Below are 24,511 nucleotides of genomic sequence, written 5' to 3' on the forward strand. Positions count from 1 at the left end.
AATAGATATTTAAACAGAAAGTGGCCCCCATAAGACAAGTATCTAACTTTGAATAATCAATTTTATAAACCATGTTCGAATTCTTGAGTATGGAAAATATACTCCATATGGTTTCAAGGCACTTACATTGAAGTATTTTCTTATAACAGCCCAATGTCAGAATTTATGTAAATTTCACAAATTCTCAGAAAGGATTTATAATGTTTTATTATTTGAATTTTATTTTTCAAGCCTCCAGTTTAAAAATATTTATTTTTCAAAATATTTTTAAGGGCTGGGAAAGTGGCTCAATGGTAGAGTGCTTGCCTGCATGCATGAGGCCCTGGGTTCGACTCCTCAGCACCGCATAAGCAAAAAGAAAAAAAAGCCAAAAGTGGTGCTGTGGCTCAAGTAATAGAACGCTAGCCTTCAGCTGAAGAGCTGAGGGATAGCGCCCAGACCCAGAGTTCAGGCCTTACAACCGGACCAAAAATAAAATAAAATAAAATAAAATAAAAATAAAAATAATAAAATAATAATAATAATAATAATAATAATAATATAAAAATATTTCTAAGTGGGAATTGAATTGAGGTTGAACTCTATTGAACTATCATAATTTTCTGAATATTTTTATTATCTTTAATAGCTGTACAAAGGAGTTGCCATTCACCAAACTTTTTATGGATACATTGCATCTGGATCAATGTCACCACTTTCCACATTCTCATCCACCCTTCCCAATCGAACCCAGTCCTTACTTATCTCAATATTATGTTATGTATGGAATTACTTGCCATTGAACAAAGCAATTTATGTATATTATTCACCTGAAATTCTGTTACTAATTCAACATCTTCACCCCCCATTTCAAAGTACCCCTTCCATTATATATTTCAATTCTGGGAAGTATACAATGGATTCTTCTCTGTATTCTATGTTTTTCCCCCTCATTTTACTACCCTTCTCACATCGTCCCCAACTGTCCTCTCTTGGAGTACACATATACTGGTATTTATTTTGTGAGGGTTGGATTTAGTCTTTTAAGAGAATTATAGAATTTTCACTCTCCACGGACTCTGACACTTCCGATATTTCATTTGTACCTCCTTGATTACTATCCACTGTGTCTACTTTTACATTTATAGGCATTTTTTATCTACCACAAATGAGGAAAATCATGAAGCCTATGTCTCTCTGGGTCCAGTTTATTTCACTTAACATAATTATTTTGAAGTCTTTCATTGTTCTTAAAATGGTGCAATATTATTATTTCTGATGGATGAATAGCATTTCATTATATAGCTATCTATCTATCTATCTATCTATCTATCTATCTATCTATCTATCTATCTATCTATCTATCTATCTTCTATCTATCTGTGTATATATAATTTTATTAATCCTTTTGTACATTGAGAGTATTGATTGATTCTTTTTTTTAATATTATTTTATTTTATTTGAGAACATACTGTACAGAGGGGCTACAATTACATGGGCAGGATAATGCATACATTTCTTACCAAGCATTGCAGCCTCCTCCTTTGTTTACCCTTCACCTCCCTTCCCAGCCTCCCCCCTCCCCCCACCCAATTATACCCCCCTCCCCCCCCACCGACATTGTAAAGCTGGTTTTGACATGACATTTTGTACTTCTCATTGTTGCAACAGGTCCACCTGAATCCTTAAACGACTTGTTTGCCCCCATCTCCTCCACATGTTATACTGACATCAAATATAGTGAAAGCGGGGGTTACACTGTGGGGGAGGGACATACAAAGCAACAAAGAAATAATCTTATAAATGCGTTAGAAACATATGCATGAAAGAAACGAAAACATTAAAATACATATTTAAGGGTTCATTTTCCTAACATCACATTATATTGATTGATTCTATATGTTGGCTATCACAAATACTGTAAGAATGAACATGATTGTGCTAGTAGTTTCAGTGTGACTTTGTTTCTACTTTATTTGATAATGCTCTTGTGAGGAATTGTTGGATCATAGGTATGTCTATATTCATTTTTTTTGAGAAACTTCCATAGTGTTTTCCAAAGTTGTTGAAGAAGATTACATTCCCACCGAGTGTAATAGATTTTCCTTTAAGCCACATCCCTATCAGTATCTGAGATTGTTACTTTTCTTAATAATGACATTGTGACAGGGGTGAGATGAATCTGAGTTGTTGCATTATTTGATGCAATACTTGGTTATTTGATGTGTCTATTGATCATTCTAACATCATCTTCTGAGTAGTCTCTCCTAAAGTCCTTAGCCCATATACTAATTGTTTATTTGAAGGTTTATTTTTTCTTGGGTTTAATTTTTTGACCTTTATATATGGGTTAGTTGTGAAACCCTTGTCTGTCTGATGTGTAGCTAGTAAAAACCTTCTTCAATTCTGTTCTCTTTCTGTATATCTTGCTAATTTTTTCTTTGCCATGAAGAAACTCTTCAGTTTGCTGCAATGCTCTTTATCCAGAAAGAATGATACTGCCTCATTTTTAAGGAAATGGAAAACTTGGGGAAAAAAATTCTTATGTGAAGTAAGACAGACTCAAGAAATATAAGTTCCTCTCATTTGTTGTATTAGACAGTGCCTATAATTCTACAGGTAATCACACTGGAAAGGTGAAAAAGAAAACATTACACTTGGACATGATAAATTATATAGGATTATAAACCTTTACACTGAGGGATCAAAGGAGAATACCTTTGGAGAGGATCAGAAAGGCTCAATAGGTTTATGAATATGATCATATAAAATAATGCTCATCAAAATGATCTCCAAGAAATGGAAATGATAGTTGTTTTTTTTATTATATTGTTTTTCCCTGTGTCTTCTGTTGTTGTTTTTTAAATTTCTGAACCTTTGTCTTATATGTAAGTTTGGAAAGGGCAAAGTGGGTCAGAGTGTGAACAAATGCAGTAGTGCAACTCACAAGACACTACATTGAAAATGAAATAAACACCTTTTGGGGGAGTGATATTCGGAGGTCAAAATGGGGAGGACATGAGGGAAGAGGTGACAGTGTTCAGTATAAAAAATGGGCAACCCTATTGCAGTATAAGTACTCGTCTCAGAATGGTTAGAACTAACCACTGAAACATGGCCAAACAGCAAACCCCAACATGATCTCCACATAAACAAGTTATAGAGCAGTCCCAGAAAGACCTAGAGGATAATGCTAAAGATAGATTAAGAAGCATGATTGGTAAACCTGCTGAATGAGAGATTGGACACCCTACCTAGGGTTATGAGAGAACTCGATGAGGCCAACCAGAAGATAATAGATGACTTCATGGCCTCCACAAATAAAATGATAAAGGAACTGCAGCATAAGGAGAAAGAAGCTAATAAAAAGTTAGGAACACAGATTAAGGAGTGGAAAGAAAAATCTGATAACCAATTCCTGGAGGCAATCTTTTCAAGACTTAAAAGAAAACCTTAATAAGGAGCTGGTCATCATCAAGAAAGACCAGCAAGAAGCAAAGGTGATAGACACGGAAGTAAAAAGCCTTCAAAGTAGATTGGAGGATGCGTGAGAAAGAATATCGGAGGCTGAACACATTTTAGACTCCCTAGAGAAAGAGCACACAATTATTCAAAACAAAGCTAAGACTTATGACAGATCACTGCAAGAAATACATTAAGAAAGCCTAATTTGAGAACACTAGGTATACAAAAGGGCGTGGTGACTGAAGCCAATGGATTACGAAATGTATTCAGCAGAATCCTAGCAGAGATCTTCCCAAACGTACAAAAGGACAGGCCTATGCAGACACAAGATGCATTTAGAACCCAAAATAGATCAGACCAGAACAGGTCATCCCACTGTCGCATTATCATCTGTACAGGCTCAATAGCCATTAACTAAATAATCGTAAAGCTTTCAGGGAGAAGTCAACAATCACATATAAAGGTAACACAATTGGAATTACCTCAGACTTCTCAGCAGACACCATAAAAGCAAGGCTGGCCTTGAAAGAGTTATGCATATCCTAAAGTTAAATAACTACCAGCTAAGCTCTCATTCATAGCAGGACAAATGAAAACCTTCTACTGGAAGGAAGATCTGAAGCAATATATTCCTATCAAACCAGCTCTCCAAAAAATCCTCAAAGACGTTCTACATATAGTTACCCAACAAGAACAGAAAATAGGCAAGGAAGCGTCCATAAACAGAGAAATACATAATCACCAGAAGAACAGAAAAGGCACAGTTTCCCCCCACCCCAAATGTGGATAAAATCGTAGGGACAGGAAAACATCTCTCAGTCCTAACCCTTAATATTGATGGTCTTAGCTCTCCAAATAAGCGACATATGTTGTCCAGATGGATCAAAATGCAAGATCCTTCTGTCTGCTGTCTTCAATAGACACACCTTACCCACAAAAAATAAAAATATTCTGAAAATGAAAGTGGCCCCCCAAAACAGGTAGGAATTGCAATCCTAATATCAGAAAACGTAGACTTTAAATTAAAATAAAGGAGAACTGATAAAGAAGGTCACTACATTAAGGGATCTCTCTTTCAGTAGGATATTATGATTCTAAACATTTACTCACCAAATAACGGCACGCAGACATTTATCCAAGAAACCATACTTTCCCTCAAATCTCACGTAGATACAAAAATATTAATTGTGTGGGAATTTAACACACCACTAACACCACTAGATAGATCAACCTGGCAAAACTCAACTGAGACCCTCAGATCAGAAAATCTGCATAGATCCACTAGACTTCGATATTTCACCCAACAGGATAAGATTAGATCTTCTCAGCAGTACATGGAACATGCTTCAAAACAGACCACATTCTATGAACAAAGCAAATCTGTCCGAATTCAGAAACATCAAAATTATAGCCTGCATTCCCTCAGGCCACAAGGGAATTAAATTAGAATTCAACACCAAAAGGAACACCAAAGGAATTCCTGTAATTCAACACCAAAGAAATCCAGTAACAACTGGAGGATGAACAACACACTGTTGAACCACCAGTGGGTCATGGAAAAGATTAGAAAGAAAATTCAAGTGTTCATGATATTCAACAAAAATAATCACATAAATTACCAGCTCCTCTGGGACACAGCAAAGGCAGTATTCAGAGGCAAGTATATAGGTCAGAGTTCCTACTTCAACAAATCGGAGAGATCTCAAACCAACAATTTAATGAGACATCTGCACCTCTTTGAGAAAGAACAGCAAAATAAACCCCATTCCAGTAAATGGAAACGAATAAAATTAAATCTGAATTAAATGAATTAGAATCCATAAAAAAGTATAGAAAGAATTAATAGAACAAAGAGTTGGTTCTTTGAAAAAAAAATAAAATTGACATACCCTTAGCAGACCCTTATGAGATAAAAAAGAGAACACTACAAATTCTGGTGTGCTTCCTTCTCTCTTGCTGCTGGAACTACCCTAAAGAACAGTTTTTCAATCTGTAGTTTGAACTCCAAGGCTGGTGCCCCGCCTCTCTTCAGTAGACCTTCGGAGCTGTAAGTAGGAAGGATCTCATGCTGCAGTAGGGATATCAACCATGCTAACAGAATATTCTGTTTGTTGTCAACAGCTGGAAATAATGAAAGGATCATTGAAACTGGTGTCCTTTAAAGAGGTGGCTGTGGACTTAAGCTGGGAGGAATGGCAAGACTTGGATATTTCTCAGAGGACTCTGTATAGAGATATAATGCTAGAGACCTACAGCAACCTGGTGTCCTAAGATCACTGTGATCCTAAACCTAAGTTGATTGTCAAGCTCGAGCACTGGGCAGAACCATGGATAGGTGAAGCCTCAAACGAGAATTTCACACATGTCCAAGAAATGGAGGATGTGATTAAGACCTGCCAGGAAGGTCCAGATGAATGTCTGTGTGAATTAGCAGTCATAAATAGTAACAGTGGAAGATAGAGTGAGATTGGTAACAATGTTTAACTTGAGCTCAATTCATAGCTTGAGGTGATGAGGAATAATGGGAAATCTTTAGGGATGAGCACTGAGGAGTTCATTGAATGTCAGGACATGCTTCTCTATAGTGAACCTGATGAGATGCATACTGCATATACGCCTGGTGTGTCTTCTGTAGTTGAACAATCCTTCAGATATTCTGAGTATTTTAGTCAAATTTATGTGAGTCCAAATGAGTTGCAATATTTTGAATTTGGTGGATAAGGGAAAGAATTAAATTTAGAGACTATATTCTTTAGACATAATTGGGTCTGTATGGGAGAGCCCTTCTACAACCATAGTAAATATAGAAAAGACTGTGATAAGTTTGCTCTCCTTGCCCAAGATATATTTCAAGAAGGGAGCAAAACACCTGAATATACTATATGTGGAAAAATATTCTACTTAAGACCTGTAGTCACTACAGATCAGAAAATGTATAAAGGAGAAAATCCTTGTACATGTAATGAATGTGAGAAGTCTTTCAATGAAGAAATACACATTAGGAAACCTGAGAGCAAATATCCACAGAAGTCTGATCACTATAAGCAATATACAAAATCTCTCTCTCAGAAGTCATATGACTTTCCAACCTCAAACACCCATAATGAGAAATCCTTTGAATATGAGGAATGCAGGATATTTTTCACCCAGAATTCAGGTCTCAGCAGGCATCAAAGAACTCCTAAAGAAGAGAAACCTCACAAATGCAACAAATGTGGAAAGTCTTTCATAGAGACGGCATACCTCACTGTGCTTCAGAGAACACACACAGGAGGGCAAACTTATGAATGTAACACATGTGGAAAATCTTTTGCCTGGAAGACACATCTTACTGTGCATCAGAGAACACACACAGGAGAGAAGCCTTATGAATGTCAGACATGTGAAAAGTCCTTCATCTGGAAGGCAAACCTCCAAAGACACACGAGAATTCATACAGCTGAGAAATCTTTTGAATGTAACAAATGTGGAAAGACTTTCAGCTGGAAGTCAGACCTCACTTTGCATGAGAGAAATCACACTGGTGAGAAACCTTATGAATGCAACAAATGTGGAAAAACCTTCAAGTGGAGTTCACACCTTGTCATGCATAACAGAATTCACACTAGTGAGAAACCTTATGACTGTAACAAATGTGGAAAATCCTTCACCCAGATTTCACCCCTCAGCAAGCATAAAATGATTCACACAGGTGAGGAACATTATGAATGTAACAAATATAGATATTTCAGGCAGAAGTCATCCTTCACTTTTCATTACAGAACACACACAGGAGAGAAACTTTATGAATGTAACAAATGTGGAAAGTCTTTCAGGCACAAATCAATCCTCACTTCGCATCAAAAAACACACACTGGAGAGAAACCTTATGAATGCAACAAATGTGGAAAGACCTTGAAGAGGAGTTGACCCCTCAGAATGCATAAGAGAATCCACACTTGTGAGAAAATTTATGAATAAAAGAAAGAAATGGAAAGTCTTTCATCTGGAAGAAAACTCACACCGGGGAGAAACCTTATGATTGTCGCATATGTGCAGTCTTTCAACCAGAAGGAACAGCTTAAGGCTAATCACTGAATACACAAAAGATACAAATATTATGAATGAAGCAAATATGGAAAATTTTTTCAAGAAGTCACAACCCACTTTGCATAAGAAAAAACGTACAGGAGAGAAACAATAGGAAGGCAGAAAGTCTTTCACCAAAAAGGCATGGCTTGGTATTCATAGAACACACAGGGGAGAAATCCTGTGACTATTATAAATATGGAAAGTCTTTCATCAGAAAACTGAATCACATAGGAGAAAAAAATGAATATACCAAATGTGAAATGATTTTTAAGCAGATGTCAGTCCTCAGTGAACTGAGAACATATAAATGAGAGAAATTTTCAGCATATTAATTGTAGAAAAACGTTAGCCAGAAGTCTCATCTCTACAGGTATCATAGACATGCTCAATATAAACATTAGAGGAAATCTTTCAAGCAGAAGTCAATCTGCAGCAAGCATTAAAGTACTCATAGGAAAGAAACCCAATGCAAGAAAATACTTTTTAAGAAACTACTTTCAGAGAATCTCTTCATGGCAGACGTCAGCTAAGTGTAATGGGAAACCATTCTTTCCTGTTGGGCACTCGCTGAGCCAACATTTCTCATCCTCTTTTTGTGATGAGTGCAGATGGTGTCCCTGAATGTTATTTAAAAGATTTGGACACAAGTGATGAGTGTTAATTTCTTCCAGGCTGGAGGAATAATTAAGACAGTGAAGTTGCTGACTTGTGCCTTTTATAATAAGGAACAATTTGTCAAGGTGATTTTATAAAAATCTTCTCAGAAATAAGAACTCTGGTTCTTTAAGAGTGGACACAGATCATCCTCCACAGTGTTTGGAAAGTCATAGATGGGAAAAGAATGTCATGATTTCAGACAAGAACATGAGAGCATCGATTTCTCCAATGCTCCACTAAATATCCCACTGTTTGTGTGCTCAATGCATTATAACACAAGTGACTTAGTATTTCCAGTTCAGTATTTGAATAGAAGATCTGATGGAAGATACCACTACTTGTTTATTACAAAATGTGCACAGTTGTGAAATTCTTCAACTTTGTCCCCAAGTTCATGACACATTTAGAAAACATGTAAGGACACACATTTGGTGATATATTTGCTTTTTGTATGGGTACAAGTCTCCAGCTTGAACTGAGCCTAGGCACTGTCTGTAAGTTTTTGCTCAAGGCTAATGCACTACTACTTGAGTCAAAGCTTCATTTCTGATTTCTTTGGCTGGTAAATAAAGACAAGAATCTTAACCATTTGGTTTTGATTGAGTAACCCCAAAAGAATATCAGCTCTTCCTTTATATTGAATTAATCACAGATAATGAGTCACTAGTGATTGATTCACTGTCATTCTCTTCTTCTGTTGAGGGAGTTATAATTAAAAAAAAACAGAGTGGATAAGAAAAAAAGAGAACACACCCAAATAACTTCAGACTTGGAAATGGAAAGATCACCACAGAATCAACCAAGATTGAGAATATAATAAGGGGATACTTCTCAAACCTTTATGCTAATAAGTTTGAGAATTTGAATGATATCGACCAATTTCTAACAAATATTAACATGCCCGAACTAAATCAAGATGATTTAAAATAACATGACAGACCCATATCAAGCATCAAAATATAAGCAGCAATAAAAGACCTCTCACCCAAGAAAAGTTTAGGACCACATGGATTTAAGCATAATTTTACAAGGCCTTCAATGCAGTACTCACATCAATACTATTCCAACTCTTTTATAAAATTGAAAGCAACAAATGACTACTCTTTTTATGAAACCAATATAACCCTCATTCCAAAACCAGGGAGTGGCGCGTCAAGGAAAGAGGATTATAGACCCATTACTTTGATGAACATTGCTGCAAAACTTCTCAACAAAATCTTGGTCAATAGACTTCAATATCTCACCAATCAACCAGGATTCATTTCAGGGATGCAAAGTTGGTTCAATATACACACAAGATTAATATAATTCATCACATCAACTAGCTCAAGGTTAAGAACCACATGGTTATCTCAACAGATGCAGAAAAAGCATTTGGCAAGATCCAACACCCCTTTATGATGAGGACTCTGGATAAACTAGAAATCCATGGAACATTCCTCAATATAATAAAGGCTGTATATGACAAACCTACAGCCAGCATTAAACTTAATGGCAAAAAGTTACAGCCATTTCCTATAAATTCAGGAATGACAAGGGTGTTCATGGTCCCCACTCCTCTTCTATATGATATTAGAATGCATAGCTACAGCAATAAGACAAGATGCAGACAAAAAGGGGATCCAAATAGGAAAGGATAAAAAAAAGTCTCTCTCTTTACAGATGGCATTATCTTGTATTTAAAGAATCCCATGGACTCCACATCCAAGTTACTTGAGCTGATTTGAAACGTTGGCAAAGTAGCAGGGTACAATATTATCCTTCTGAAATCAATGGCTTATATGTATGCCAATACTGAGAAGAGTGTGGCTAAAATTAGGAATAGCCCAACAAAAAATAAAATACTTAGGAGATAACTTAACAAAAGAGGTGGAGGACCTTTATGAGAAAAAAATTAAAAAGCTAAAAAGGAAGTTAATACAGAATTAAGCAAGTGGAAAAACCTTCCATGTTCCTGGATTGGGAGGAATAACATCGGGAAAATAGCAATACTGCCAAAGGCTATTTACAAATTCAATGTCATACTTAAAAATAATCCAACCTCATTCTTCAATAACATAGAAGAAGGAATCAAAAATTCATATGAAGGGCTGGGAAGATGGCTCAGTGGTAGAGTGCTTGCCTTGCATGCCTGAGGCCCTGGGTTTGATTCCTCAGCACCACATAAGCAAAATAAAAAAAGCCATACGTGGCGCTGTGGCTCAAGTGGTAGAGTGCTAGCCTTGAGCTGAAGAGCTGAGGGACAGCACCCAGGCCCAGAGCTCAGGCCCCACAACCGGACCAAAAAAAAATTTCATATGAAATAAAAGACCTGAATAGCAAAATTAGAAAATCCTTAGTTGAAAGAAAAACACTGGAGGAATATCAAGTCAAAATTTCAAACTCTACCAAAAGCCAGAGTAATCAAAACAGTTGGTACTGGCACAAGAACAGGCCAGAGGACCAATGGAATAAGACTGAAGAACCAGAAATGAGCCCAGAGACTTATAGCCACCTAATTTTTAACAAGGATCTAAAGCAATAGAATTGAAGAAAGAGTACCTTTTCAGTAAATGGTAATGGCAAAATTGGTCAAACTCTTCCAGATAATTAAAACTAGATTCATATATATCACCCTGTACCAGAATCAAATCCAAATAGATCAAAGACCTCAAAATAAAATCAGACTCCATGAAAACATTACAAGAAAGAATAAGAAAAAGTCAAGGGCTTCTTGGCACAGGCTGAAATTTTCTTAATAGAGAGGCAGAAACACAACAAATCCAAAAAATGTTTGACAAATGGGATTGCATGAAACTGTGGCACTTCTGCAAGGCAAAGATTTACCTAGCAATATCAACCAAAAGCCCATGGAGTGGGTGAAAATCTTCACTAACCATACAACAGGCATGGGTTTCATATCTAAAATATTCTTAGAAATCAAAAAACTAAATCCCAATAACAAATCATCAAAGAAACAACTCAAATGGGCTAAAGAGTTAAAAGAAACTTCTCTGAAGGAGAAATAAGAATGGTCAATAGACACATGAAGTAATGCTCAACCTCTCTAGCCATAAAATAATGCAAATCCAGACAATGCTGAGATTCCATCTCAACCGAGCTTGAATAGTTACAATCCAGAAATTGATCTAATAACAGCAGATGCTGGAGGGGATGTGGACAAAATGGAAGCCTACTGCATTGTTAGTGGGAGTGTAAACTGGTTCAACCACTCTGGAAAGTTCCTCAAATGACTCCACATAGAACTCCCTTATGTCCTGACACAGCAATCCCACTTTCTGGGCATTTATCCAAAGGATCACAAACAAGGTCATACAAAAGCAACCAGTACCACTATTATTATTGCAGCATTATTTACCATAGCTAAAATATGGAACCAACCCAGATGCCCCTCAGTAGAAGAATGGATGAAGAAAATGTGATCTATATATGTGTAAATATATACACATGTATTTCTACATATATATGCATATATACACATATATGCATATGCATATATATATGTATTTTTATTTCATCAGAAAAAATAGCATTGATTCTTTTGTTAGGAAACCGAAAGACTTAGAAAAAATTATATTCATTGAAGTAAGCCAGGCCCAACAAAACATAGGTCCCATGGTTTCCTTTGTTTGCAATGACTAGTACATGTCTAGGCTAGAAGAGTATGTCAAATCTATGTACATACGATTATAAGAGAAAATGTTAAGCAAAATGTATCCCAAAAAATGCACAGAAGTGAATTTTTTTTCAATTCTATGTTTTGGAGGGGAGTCTGGTCGTAGAACCTGAACTCTGGGCCTGTATGCTGTCCCTCAGCTGTTCAGCTCAAGGCTAGCACTCTACAACTTGAGCCATAGCGCCACTTTCGGCTTTTTTTTTTTCTTTTTGCTTTGTGGTGCTGAAGAATGGAACCCAAGGTCTCATGCATGCAAGGCAAGCGGTCAACCACTGAGCCACCTTCCCAGTCCTTTCCATTCTTTCTTGCTAGTATTTTAACGTAGTTACAATACACTATGTGATTCTTTTCACTGGATTTGATGCTGTTACTCTGCAGCTTGTAAATATAATTTTGTAATTTTAGGAGGGAAAGGAATACTGTGTAATCTTAAATGAGCATTCAGGCTGAACCATTGTGAAGATGAGATGTACAGGACAGTATATTGAAAACGAACTTTACAATATCGAGGTGGGGGGAGGGAGGAGTTTGGGAGTTCGGGAGGGAAGTGATGGTAGGGGTAAAATAAAGGAGGAGGTAACAATGCTCACTATGAAATGTACTTATTACTCTACTCATATAACTCTAACCACTCTGTACAATATTTTTAAAATTAAAAACTAATAAAAAATAAATTCAATGAGAAATTGGATGGTAATCAAATAAGAAAGAAAGAAAGAAACTGTCATCACTCTGTTAGGAGGTCCAATATCACATTAGGTAATCATTAAGCATAGATTTTTAATTAAAAAAGGAAAATAACTATTGCAGATGACAGTTTCATTTGTTTTGATATAACAGTTCTTAACTAGGTGCTAGTGATTACCTTACAATTGATCTATTTCACAGTTGGGATGATATTTACCACAGTATTCCCACATGAAGGAAAAAGGGAAAATTGCAAATGTTTGATGAAATGAATTAAGGGGGAAGTGCTATCTGAGGTTTAGACACAGGTGGAGTTATGGATTTGCTTTTTTATTTTTTTATAAATATATATATATGTATGTGTGTGTGTGTGTGTGTGTGTGTATAGATAGATAGATAGATAGATAGATAGATATAGATACAGATAGATATGTCATTTTCTTGATCCATGCATCTACTGTGGGGATTCTGTTTTGGTTCCATATCTTAGTTATGGAAAATAATGCTGCAATGGTCATAGTGGTGATGGTAGCTTAAGTGTGTTCTTGTTTGTGATCATTTGTGTAAGTGCCCAAAGATGCGGATGCTGGGGCTTAGGGTAGCTCTTTAGAGTAACCAGTATACATCTTTCTTTCTTTCTTCTTTCTTCTTTTTTATCCGTCATGGGGCTGAACCCTGGGCCTGGGCATTGTCCCTCACCTCTTCATCTCAAGGCTAGCACTCTACCAATTGAGTCACAATCCCACTTCTGGTTTTCTGGTAGTTAATTGGAGATAAGAGTTTTACGGACTTTTCTGCCTGGGCTGGCTTTGCTTTGCGATCCTCAGATCTCAGCCACCTGACTGGCTAGGATTACAGGCAGGAGCCATGGGTGCCGGGCTTCCACTATACTTCTTAACCGAGTGAAGAAGTTTACCTTTCCACCAATAGTGTAGTAATGTCCCTTTTTGGACACATCCCCATCAGCCCTGCACCTTTTATTAACAGTTGTCTTCATAATAGTCATTCTAACTGGAGAGAGGTGGAATATCTATGTTACTCTGATTTGCATTTCTTTTATGTCCAGAAATGTTGCACATTTCTTAATGTATCTATTGGGCATTCATATTTCTTCTTCAGAGAATTCTCTCTTTAAATCTTTAGCCCACTAATTAAGAGGTTTGTTGTTTCTTTGAGGATTTGATCTGGAAACACTTAACCTTTTGGGTTCTAAGTATAATTGAGATATGAGGCCCTTGTCTGTTGTGTTGCAAGGAAAGAGCTTCTGCCAATCTGTGGTCTTTCTATTTATGGTTCTATCTATGTAAGTTAAATATTAGTCAAATTTGGTAAGGATCTATCAATTCTGTTGAACCAACTCTATTTTGTTGATTGTTCATTTGTTTTATTTTGTCTTTATTTAGTTATTTCTGATTTAATTTCATTTGTCTTCTCTTCTGCGTTGTGTCGTTGTGTTTCAGCTTCTTGTTTTCAAGGAGTTTGAGTTGCATCATTAAAATATTGATTTGGGATTTCCCCAATTTCTTGATGTATCCACTCAGAGCTGTAAATTTTTCTCTAAGTACTGCATTTACTGTGTCCCAGAAGAACTAGTCTTTTATGTATTCATTTTTGTAAAATTCCAGAAAATTTCAGATTTACATTTTAATATCTTCAGTGCTCCATTGGTCATTCAGCAACGTGTTATTCAGTCTTCATAGGTTTGAGATGTTTTTTGCTTTTGCTGTTGAATTTTAAGTTTATTCTGTTGTGGTCTGACAAGATATGGGATGTCATATTATTTTTCTTTCAATTTGGACAGAATTTCTGTGTGACATAGGATATGTTCTCTTTTGGAGAATCTTCCATGAGCAGCTACAAAAATGTATATTCTGAGGCTAAATGTGTATTCTGTAGATGTCTATTAGGGCTAGGTGGTCAATGAAGTTATTTAGTTCTGCAGTTTCTTGGTTGGGTTTTCCTGGATGACCTATCCATGGATGACAATATGTTGAGGTTTGCTTTAGGTTAGGTAGTATTTAGTTGATAAAGTGGGTGCTCCAAGATTCAAAGCATTGGTATTTAGGCTTGTTATACACTACTAATGGAGATTTGCCTTTATTAATATGTAATGTCTCTTCTTACTAATTTTAACATAAAATCTATTTTATCTCATACTCGTTATTGTACTGTGGCCTGTTTATCCTGTCCATTTACTTGAGAAATTTTCCTTCCAACCTTTCACTTTGAGTATGTTTTTTGTCAAGAATATATATCTCTTGTAGATACTAGATGGATGCGTCAGATTTTTTGATACTACTATGTAATCTATACCTTCTAATTGGAAAGTTAATTCCAATAATATTGAGAGTTAAGACTGTGAAATATCTGATAAATCCTGTTATGTTATACACCTTCTCTTAAGAGCTATGTCTCATCTATTCTTACTATATTTACCATGATCTCTGGTAGGGAGAATTTTATATAACAAGTTCCTGTCATAAAATACTTTAACATATCCTTCACATCTAAAGAAGAGTTTGACCTGGGGCTGTATTCACAGTGGTTAGTTGTGTGCCTTTAATGTTTGACATTTATCATGCCAGGCTCCCCTTTTTACCATATCAGCTAAGAAGTCTATATTTATTCTCACTGTATATCCTTTATAAATAATCAATCTTTATGACGCTTTAAGAAAATACTCCTTGATATCTAATGATCCTCTAATGAATAATGATGTGGTGGTGAGTTATTCTGTTCTGGTTGTTCTGTGTTTTGTGTTCTAAATGCTTCTGTTAAATGAGCCAGTCTCTTTGGATGTTTGTAATATTCTCTGCTAGAATTCTGTAATATGTTTCCCATCCATTTAGTTTCCTGCTGTTCTTCATGCTGATACCTATGTGTCCCAAAATTGATCTAACTAAGTCTTGAAATTCCTGCAAGGGCATTTCTTATTTCTTGCATTAAATAATTATCTCCTCTTTCCTATTAGAGGTATTGTGTCTTTTACTCCTGAGATTATCATTATGTAATCTATTCAGTGTGGAATATTCTACTTTGTTTAGATTTCCCTGTCTTCTAATTGGCCATGTTTAGGGTTTCGATTTCTTTACTAAAGCTTTGTTTTAGGTCTTGTGTGGACCTCCTTTACATTTATTTCTGTGAGAGGGTTTAAGGAGGTTGGGTAGGCTAGTTTTTAGCTGTGTCTTCTCTCACATCTTTTAACTGGGCATCTATTTTTTCCTTGCACTACCTTTGCTTCTCAGAATTTATTTATCTTTCTGTTTGTAGTTTCCATGAATTATTTTGCTAATCTTTGTTTGGTATCATTTTGTTCAGAAATTGGCTTGTTGAGATTTTACATCTTTTCATTAATCACATTTTTCAGCAGTATTTGTAATGTATGTGGAAAACTGTCTTCTAGGCCCTTGATTTTCTGTGCTAGGGTCTAGTCATACAGTGTGGGAATTATACTACCTTTGCTTATCACTTTTCTTGTATTTTGTAATTTGTTCTGCTCATTTGGGTGACTTATTAGATTTAATATGAGGGATCTCGGATCGGAATAAAAGCTGCCTCTCTAAATTCTTGGTTGATGTGCCAATTCTTAGTTCGATCTTCTGTTGTGATTTGTTTTTCTGGAGTTAGATTTTTGTCTAGACCATTAAGTGTACTAGTAGATATAAGTTGTAGAAAGATGTTGTTATTTGAATACTTGTGGTTCCAAAGACAGTTCGGGCTGTCCTGTCGTATAGTGGACTTTCTCTATGTCTGGATGTTGCTGTCTCTGATGTACACCTCTGTTGCTGTTTTTTCTTTTCTTTTCCCTCTATGTGACCCTTTTATGTCCGCATTACATCTGTGCATTTGTATATGTTGGCCAATACAGTCATGGAATTTTCCTGCATGGCTTTGTCTTTTTCATAAATTTCTGTTTTTTTTGTAAAGACAGTATAAAATCTTCCTTTGAGTGGTATATCTTTGTATAATTACAGCTGACTTTGTGTGACCCCCTAGAATTGGAGTAGCTCCTAGGACTTTAAATCTCGGTTTCATTAGAAAGAGTTAGGGTATTTTTCTATTGTTATTCTGACATTGCTTTTCCCTTTCGTCAGATTTATTTTGTAAATTCATATTTTCAACATAATTTAGGATTGTGTTTTTTATCAGGTTGTTTTTGTGTTTCCTTTTGGGGTACTTTGAAATAGTGATCTCAGACTTGAATGAAGAGAGTAATAATATGACATCTATGCTACTACTTTGAAAGAGAGAGCAGATATTTTAATCTATTTTCTACAAGTAAATTAATATTAAGCAAAACTAATTAAAAAATGAATAATTTACTCTTCTGGGATGTGTATCTTGGAGGAAAAAAACTTTAGACTCAATTACAACTGATGACTTACATTGAAATACTTTCAGAAAACGCAAAAGCTCCAGTTCTTAATATTAGCAGTACGCAATCACAATACCTAGATATTGAATTGTTTTCCTCTGCTATTTTCAATTCCATTCTTCATCCATTAGGTATCTGGGACTTTGAATGACCAATTCCTTAAAATCCCTATGTTGCCTATATTGTGAGGCAAATCTTAGTAATATTAATAAGGGTATATGTCTGAGTCTTATCTTGAGCTAAATTCATATGAAATTTATGCAGTCCCAAACACAAAAACTGACAATTTACTCTTTTCTATGTTTTAATCAATAAAGCCATTCTCATTGGAAATATGTTCACATCTTTTATATTGATATTTATATCATGTATTTCTGGAACTTTTATTTAAATAAATAGAGAGAATGGAACATGAAAACAATCCCCCAAAAATCACTTTAAAGTAAAACCAAGGTCACTATTATATATATATAAATATATATATTTATATATTTATATATATGCACTGCATATGTGTATACATGAATAATCTAATGTTTAAGTCAATTAGACTCACAAACTACCACATCGTCTCAATCACTTAAAGGCAATAAAATATCACTCTTAATGAATATCTCTCATTTTTAGAAAAGGAGTAGCCAGAACAAAGTTTATATTTGCAATTTAACAAATGTAAATTACACCCATATTTGCTGTCAATATCCTGTTTCCAGGAATACTTTTATTAAGCAAACAGACCTCCTTATGGTGACAAGTATGTGCAAATAGTGTGATTTATTCAAAGATACTTTATAAGTTGATGAGGATTTGTGAATAGAAGTGAAAGGTAAGCAAAACAACTGGAAAACTGTATGTAAATTGAGCTTGCAATATAGAATTACAAGTTTTCAATACATGAGCATATAGAAGATGATTTTGTATGTTTAACACATATCCAATATTCTACATTTTTACACATACTCCGATTCTCTTATCTCTGTTCCTGGTCAATGTTCTTCTACTTTTATAACATCAATTACTACTAAAAGGGTGAGTGTTTTTTGTTTATAGATGCAATAAATTTCACTATTTTGGAATAGTAGTATAAATTCATGGAGTTTGCCTTGAATGTCAAGCTTGAGGATACTGTACCAAAGGTACTGTTAATTGGCCTCAGCCAAAAATGCCAGGAAAATGCTATAAATATACAGACACAATGGTATACTAAGGAATTGTATTTGATCTCTGGGAGAGTTACAAGTCCAGGCAAGATCCTGAAGCAAACAAAAAGCAACGGAGCAAACATCAATCAGTTTTCATTACAAAGAACTCTCAATGATCTCTGATGTGTCTGGGTGGAAGCTGTGTGTGTGTGTGTGTGTGTGTGTGTGTGTGTGTGTGTGTGTGTGTGTGTGTAAGTCTGTAGAGAGTTTTAGTGGAGCAGTCCATAGGACACGACATGGTATGACAGTGCAGTCCATGGTACGACAAGGTGCTCCTATCAGAGATGTGATACCATTGTCATTATTTTTTACTGTGAAAACCACTTGTTTAAACTTTAATTTAAAAGGGGAAAAAAACTAACAACTTTCTGTATTGTTTTGAAAATTAATTGGTATACTGAAGGCCAAATGGAGTATTTGGAGGTTAACATAATATTTTTTCTTTCTTCTAATTATCACGTGCAATAGTTGTATTTATCAGGAATTACTTGCAATGTACTCACAGCTGAATTACTCATATGCTTAATAATATGAAACATGTTATAAAGAAATTCATCAGCCAGCTAGCACAAAGTTAAGATCGAGCATGTTAGCAGGATGACTTCATCTTTTAATAATGCAATTTCTTCATATATACTTCAAATTTTGTGGCTTTCTCTGAGTAATTAAATGGTAAGAAAATACTACAGAAATGAGAATTCCTGTTCATCCAGATATAAAGTGCTCATGATCCCATCCACACCTGGCAATTTTCCATTTCATAAAGACTCTCTTTTAGAGTGCTTTCATTTTATATAATTGAGCACCTCATCCTTTCTTGTTGGAGACAGGAAAATAGATAATTTTGTTTGAATATTGCATTATGAAAATTAGCCTGTACAGACATGATTTTTATTATTACAGAAGTTAGTAATTACTGCTAGTAAAGTTCATGTCACAACTAGAACATATAATTAAAATCACACCACAAAAGTAGAAGCCACAGCATTTTGTGCATGAAAATATAGATTCGTTGCAGAATTTCTATTTTGAGATATCTTCATATTGAAGTATGATGTACTTATGTAAGTGTTAAAATAATCTATTAAAATATTATTTCTTAGAGATATTTTTGCTCACAATTTTAAGAAGAAAAATGGTCCCAAAAATATTATTTTTAAATTATTTTCCTGTTTCCATGTTATTAACTTCCAAATTAGAAATGCATATATATGATTTAATTTAATTTAGCCAAAAATATTCTTGGGTTTAAGGGCCTTATACTGTCTTCATTCTTCAAACTTATAGCAACAAGAATGATGTTTGAAATAGTGTCTATGTGAACTATGTTAACATTTTTTTCAATGTGAAAGAAATGTTTAAACAACAATTAAACAAACAATAAATTATATAACCTAAGGCCAAAAAATATTAGATTTAAAATTTAGAATTCAGGAAATATTCTTGAACATATAGGCTACTAGAGCCTTCACAACAACCTCATAAGTTTATTTATATTGATGAAACAAAAATCCCAGTGTTTATTAACAGGAAAATCATGTCATTCTGAATATGTAGAGCTATATATTAAATATTGAAAATTTAGCTTTTAATACATAAATAAAATAATACATTTAATTCCAGGAAAATTACTTGGTCTGAAACAGATAAAATTGAATGTATTTTAAAAAGAAAACTTAAGTGTTCTTTTCAGTAAAAATTAATGTTTCAAACACCACTCAAATCAAGAAAAAACATGGACACTTAGTTGTTTTCATGCCACGTCTGTTCTCTAAACTTACTTCAAATACTAGATTAGTAAACCTAAATCATTGCTTTGTAGGGAAATTTAGTTACCTAAAAGTCATGACTCGAACTTTTTCTCGAAATATTGCTAAGTATCTGTTTTATATTTTTTCTCATGGAATCTTATTTGATATATTATGATTTATTAAGTAAAATAATTGTCTAATAACAGTATAAATTATATATGAAAAAAACCTATAGAACACAAGTATATTCTTCACATGTCTCTCTTAAATGATACTAGAAGGCAATGTGTTATTAATTTTCAATTATTTTATTAGCAATTATTAATTGTTGGAAGTGTCATTTCTTTCATGCTTTTTCAGTAATATATTTAAAGTATTTGATTATAGGCCCTCTATTCCTAATTGCTCCTTCCTCCAAAGATCTTTTGTTTTTCACATAAAATTACATCTTTATATATGCACATATAATCCAATTTGGAAGAAATAAGGTAAACTGCAACTTGATTCAAGATGTACATTGGATTATCAGGATGAATAAAAACTTGAATATTTTTGTTGACTTTCGAATTGAGTTATCATTATTATTTTGGTTAGGATTAGGATTCCAGAAATAATTAGAATTAAAGGTAGAGAAATAGAAAATTTAAGTTCAGTACATAATGACCCATTGCAACAATGGTACTCACAAGACATTATGTTGAAAATGAACTTGAGAACATGGTGTGGGGGGAGAGAAGAATGATGGAAGTAGAGAAGTGGAGGGATAGTGGGAGAACAACCAAGAATGGGGTAATAATGCTGAACAAGAAATGTACTCATTACTTACACATGTAACTATAATCATTCTGTAATGCTTTACATTTAAATAAAAATTAATAAAATAATTTTAAAAACTTGAGAGGAAATAGAAAAACCCTTAAAAATTGGGTTCAAAATGCAATAAAAATGCAATAAAAAATTAGAACTACAAGTCAAGTAAGGGTTAGGATAAATGTGAAATAAAGGCTTGCTATTAATATTGTGATACGGTTATATGTAGGCAAGGTGTTCCAGTTGCAGTTAGGGTGAGGATGAGAAAAAGATGTAAGTTATTGTGGAAAGCTGCAACATATTTTAAGATGAATGAATACCATCAAAGCTAGAATGGCAGAAAACCAGTGTCCATATTACTTTAAACATTCATATATACTTCATTTTAAAGTGTGAGCTAATTTTTTAGTTCTGGTTAGGGCTAGGGAAGGGTATGCCTTAGGATAAAATTTAATTTTCAACTAAGATGTAGAAGCAAAAAAAAAAGTGTGATTAGGATAACTTTTCTGGAAAGTCTGTTGGGGATAGAATTAAGAAATGTGTTACACTGGTGGCTCACACCTATTATCCTACTTATTCAGGAGGCTGAGATATAAGGATAACAGTTCAAAGTCAGCCCAACCAGGAAAGTCCATGAGACTCTTATTTCCAGTTTACCACCATAAAATCGAAAGTAGTAATGTTGCTCAAAAGATAATGCACACACCTTGAGCTAAAGAGCTCAGGGAAGGTGCCCATGCCCATGCCTAGAGATCAAGGATCTTGCCTAGGGCCAGAGTTCAAGTTCATGATGGACAAAAAGAAAAAAAAGAAATGGGTCAAATGTTACATAAATCTGGAACTTATTTTAGGTTCTGGGAATTCAGGAAAGTTTATGATAATTGGAGTAAAATTTTTAATGTCAGGATTTGAGATCCATGGGTTTAATTATTCATGGTATGGAACAAGATAGGTTCAGAATTATGAGTGAGAAATCTGTAGGATTTAGGACAACCTACAATTTATCACAAAGTCTATGTGTTTTTTCAAAAGTGATTGAAGGTCAAAATAGGTTTGGTGTGTGACAATGTGATCATGATGTAACAATGTCAATGTGATTTCACAATGGGGTTGTGAATGACGATGAGCTCACATTGGGTTAGTGATGTCTCAATCAGTTCATAATATCACAATGGCATTTCCTATATCAATATTACAACGGCAATGTCATAAGTGAAACTTTATAAGGCGTAAAACAGATGATCAGATTATGAGCTGACAAGATGTTACAATGGTAGCTTCTAAAAGAAGCCCCACATGACCTCTACTAAGGAAGTCCCAGATGGCTTCCCAAGGAAGCACCAGATGACCTCCAGAGGAGGTCGGAGATCGCCTCTCAATAACATGCCAGATTACTTCTCTAGGAGGACCCAGATCACTTCCCAAGGAAGCTCAAATGACCTCTCAAGTAGGTTCCAGATAGCATCTCAAGGAAGCCACAAATGACCTCCAGAAAAGATTCCCAAAACAGGCCATCATGCTTACCAAGACTCAACACTAGAGGATTCCTAAATGAGTCTTTTTAATGTTGGTCCTTGGGAAACAAAAACTCGAGGATTCAGTTCTGAGGCCTGAGAAACTCACCTAAGAGGGGGTTTTCCCAGGCCAAGGCCCAAGGCCATCTCACTGGAGCCTCCAAATATAATAACCTCTAAAGCACAAAACAATGCATAGAGGCACATTTAAGATATAAGCCAATTTATTTACACAAAACGGGCCTGAGATTGCCTAATTCTGTGCTGGATACCCAGAGCCAAAAGCATCCTTGACAAACTTCTGACATACAATGGGTAGCCCCACCTTTGTTAATTGGTCTGCAAACCACCATTCCCCACAATTATAATCTCCACATCTCCATATTTCAAAGGGCAAGGCTTTTTACTTTTCCCTTCCTCTCTCCCTCTCTACTGACTTGTCCTTCCTTTCAACGTCTTTCCCGTTTTCCCATATACCACTTCATTCTCTTCAGGACTTTCCACATTCCACAGTTTTGCCCTGTTCTGCCCTGGTGGCCAGTTCCCCTACTGGTTCCTTCAATTCCTCTCCTCCAAATTCCTTCCCCTCCTCCTGTCTCACCAGGTCCCTCCTTCCAGGTATTTCCCCTCATTCTGTCCAGTTCAGTTGCTTGGAACACAGCCTGTACCCCTACCCAACTCCAACCTGTCTCCTTTCTAAAATATTTCAATCTTCACTTCCAAAACTGCCCACTGCCCAATTACTACTTGACTGCTAACCATGTGGAGCTTGATATCCCACCCTCTCCAGCAGAATGCCCATCCCCCTGTAGCAACATGCCTGCCCCCTGCAGGCTGCTGGGCCACAGGCCTATGATGATTGTTGGTTTCTGCAGAATTTAGGGACTCCCTTGATTATTATAGTGTACTCATTTTGAACTAGAAGGTGTTGAATTTGGACATGTCATTATAATATTACAAACTTGTCATAAAAAGTTTGTAATATCACTAGTTGTGACTAACCCATTAACACCTCACCAAAACTGACCTCATAAACCCATTGTGACATCACATTGCCATTGTGACAACACAATTAAATTGTGACATTCCAAACCTAATATGATCTGTTAGCAACTTTGCAAAACACACGATCTTTGTGACATCATAATCCCTTTGTTTACCCATATATTCATTGGGAACTAAGGACAATTGTGCTGAGACATGCCATTGTAATATCACAAAACTTTTGTGAAATCATTATCAGTGCCAAATCATGATGTCATGATGACATTATCGTCTCATCGTAATTTTGCCAAACTGCAATGAGATCATATCATTATGACATCACATTGTCATTGTGAGATTATAGACTAATTGTGAATGCCTATTTTGTAATTTCATTCTGTTTCAAATATTGCATATTGGTTATTAGAACCCCATTGTGACCTCATAACCATTGTGATATCAAAATCCCTTTGTGATATCAAAATCCCTTTGTAAAATTGCAAGCCATTGTGATATCACTAACACACTGTGATGTCATAAATCTGTCATGTCCTCATATCTTTGTTGACATGATTCCATTATGATACCTTAGGCCCATCGTGAGCTTGTAATCTTCTTTCAACCTCTATTATTTATATGATATGTGATTTCAGAAATCCACCATAACATCATAACCACTATGACTCCACACTGTCAGATATCATGACCATTGTGCCACCTAGTGACATCACACACTTGTTAGGACTTCTTCACATTTGTGACAACTCATGCCTTTAGAGACATCAGAGTCTATCTTTGAACTCATATACTAATTGAGAATTAATGAAAATTGAGATCCAGCATGCCATTGTGACATCAACCCATTGTTACATCACAAACCTATTGTAACTTCATTAAAATTAGGGCATCATCAACCCATTGTGACATAAAAATTGTTATAAAATGATATTTTGTCATCACATTGTCATCATGATATCACTGTCCCTTTGTGATTTCATGAATTATGACGTTATAAACTTTTAGAAAATTCACTATCACATTGTGATATCCCAAATCTACTTTTACCTCTTAACTTTGACACAACTCATAATCTTTGTGAAATCACAGTCCATTTGTGTACCGTGTCCTGATGTGATCCTAGGACAATTGATATCAGACATGCCTTTTAACATCACATACACTTTGGGACATCATCACCAGTGTGACATCACATTTTCATTATGAAACTATCAGCTTATAGTGATAACACTAAACTATAATGAATTCATAGCATCATGACATCACATTAGCATATGGATACCCATATTTTCAGGCTTTACTTCTGTGAATCCACTTCCCC

This window comes from Dipodomys merriami, unplaced genomic scaffold (genome assembly GCF_024711535.1).
Source record: "Dipodomys merriami isolate MVZ:Mamm:240054 unplaced genomic scaffold, mDipMer1.0.p SCAF_18, whole genome shotgun sequence".
NCBI classification, from domain to species: domain Eukaryota; kingdom Metazoa; phylum Chordata; class Mammalia; order Rodentia; family Heteromyidae; genus Dipodomys; species Dipodomys merriami.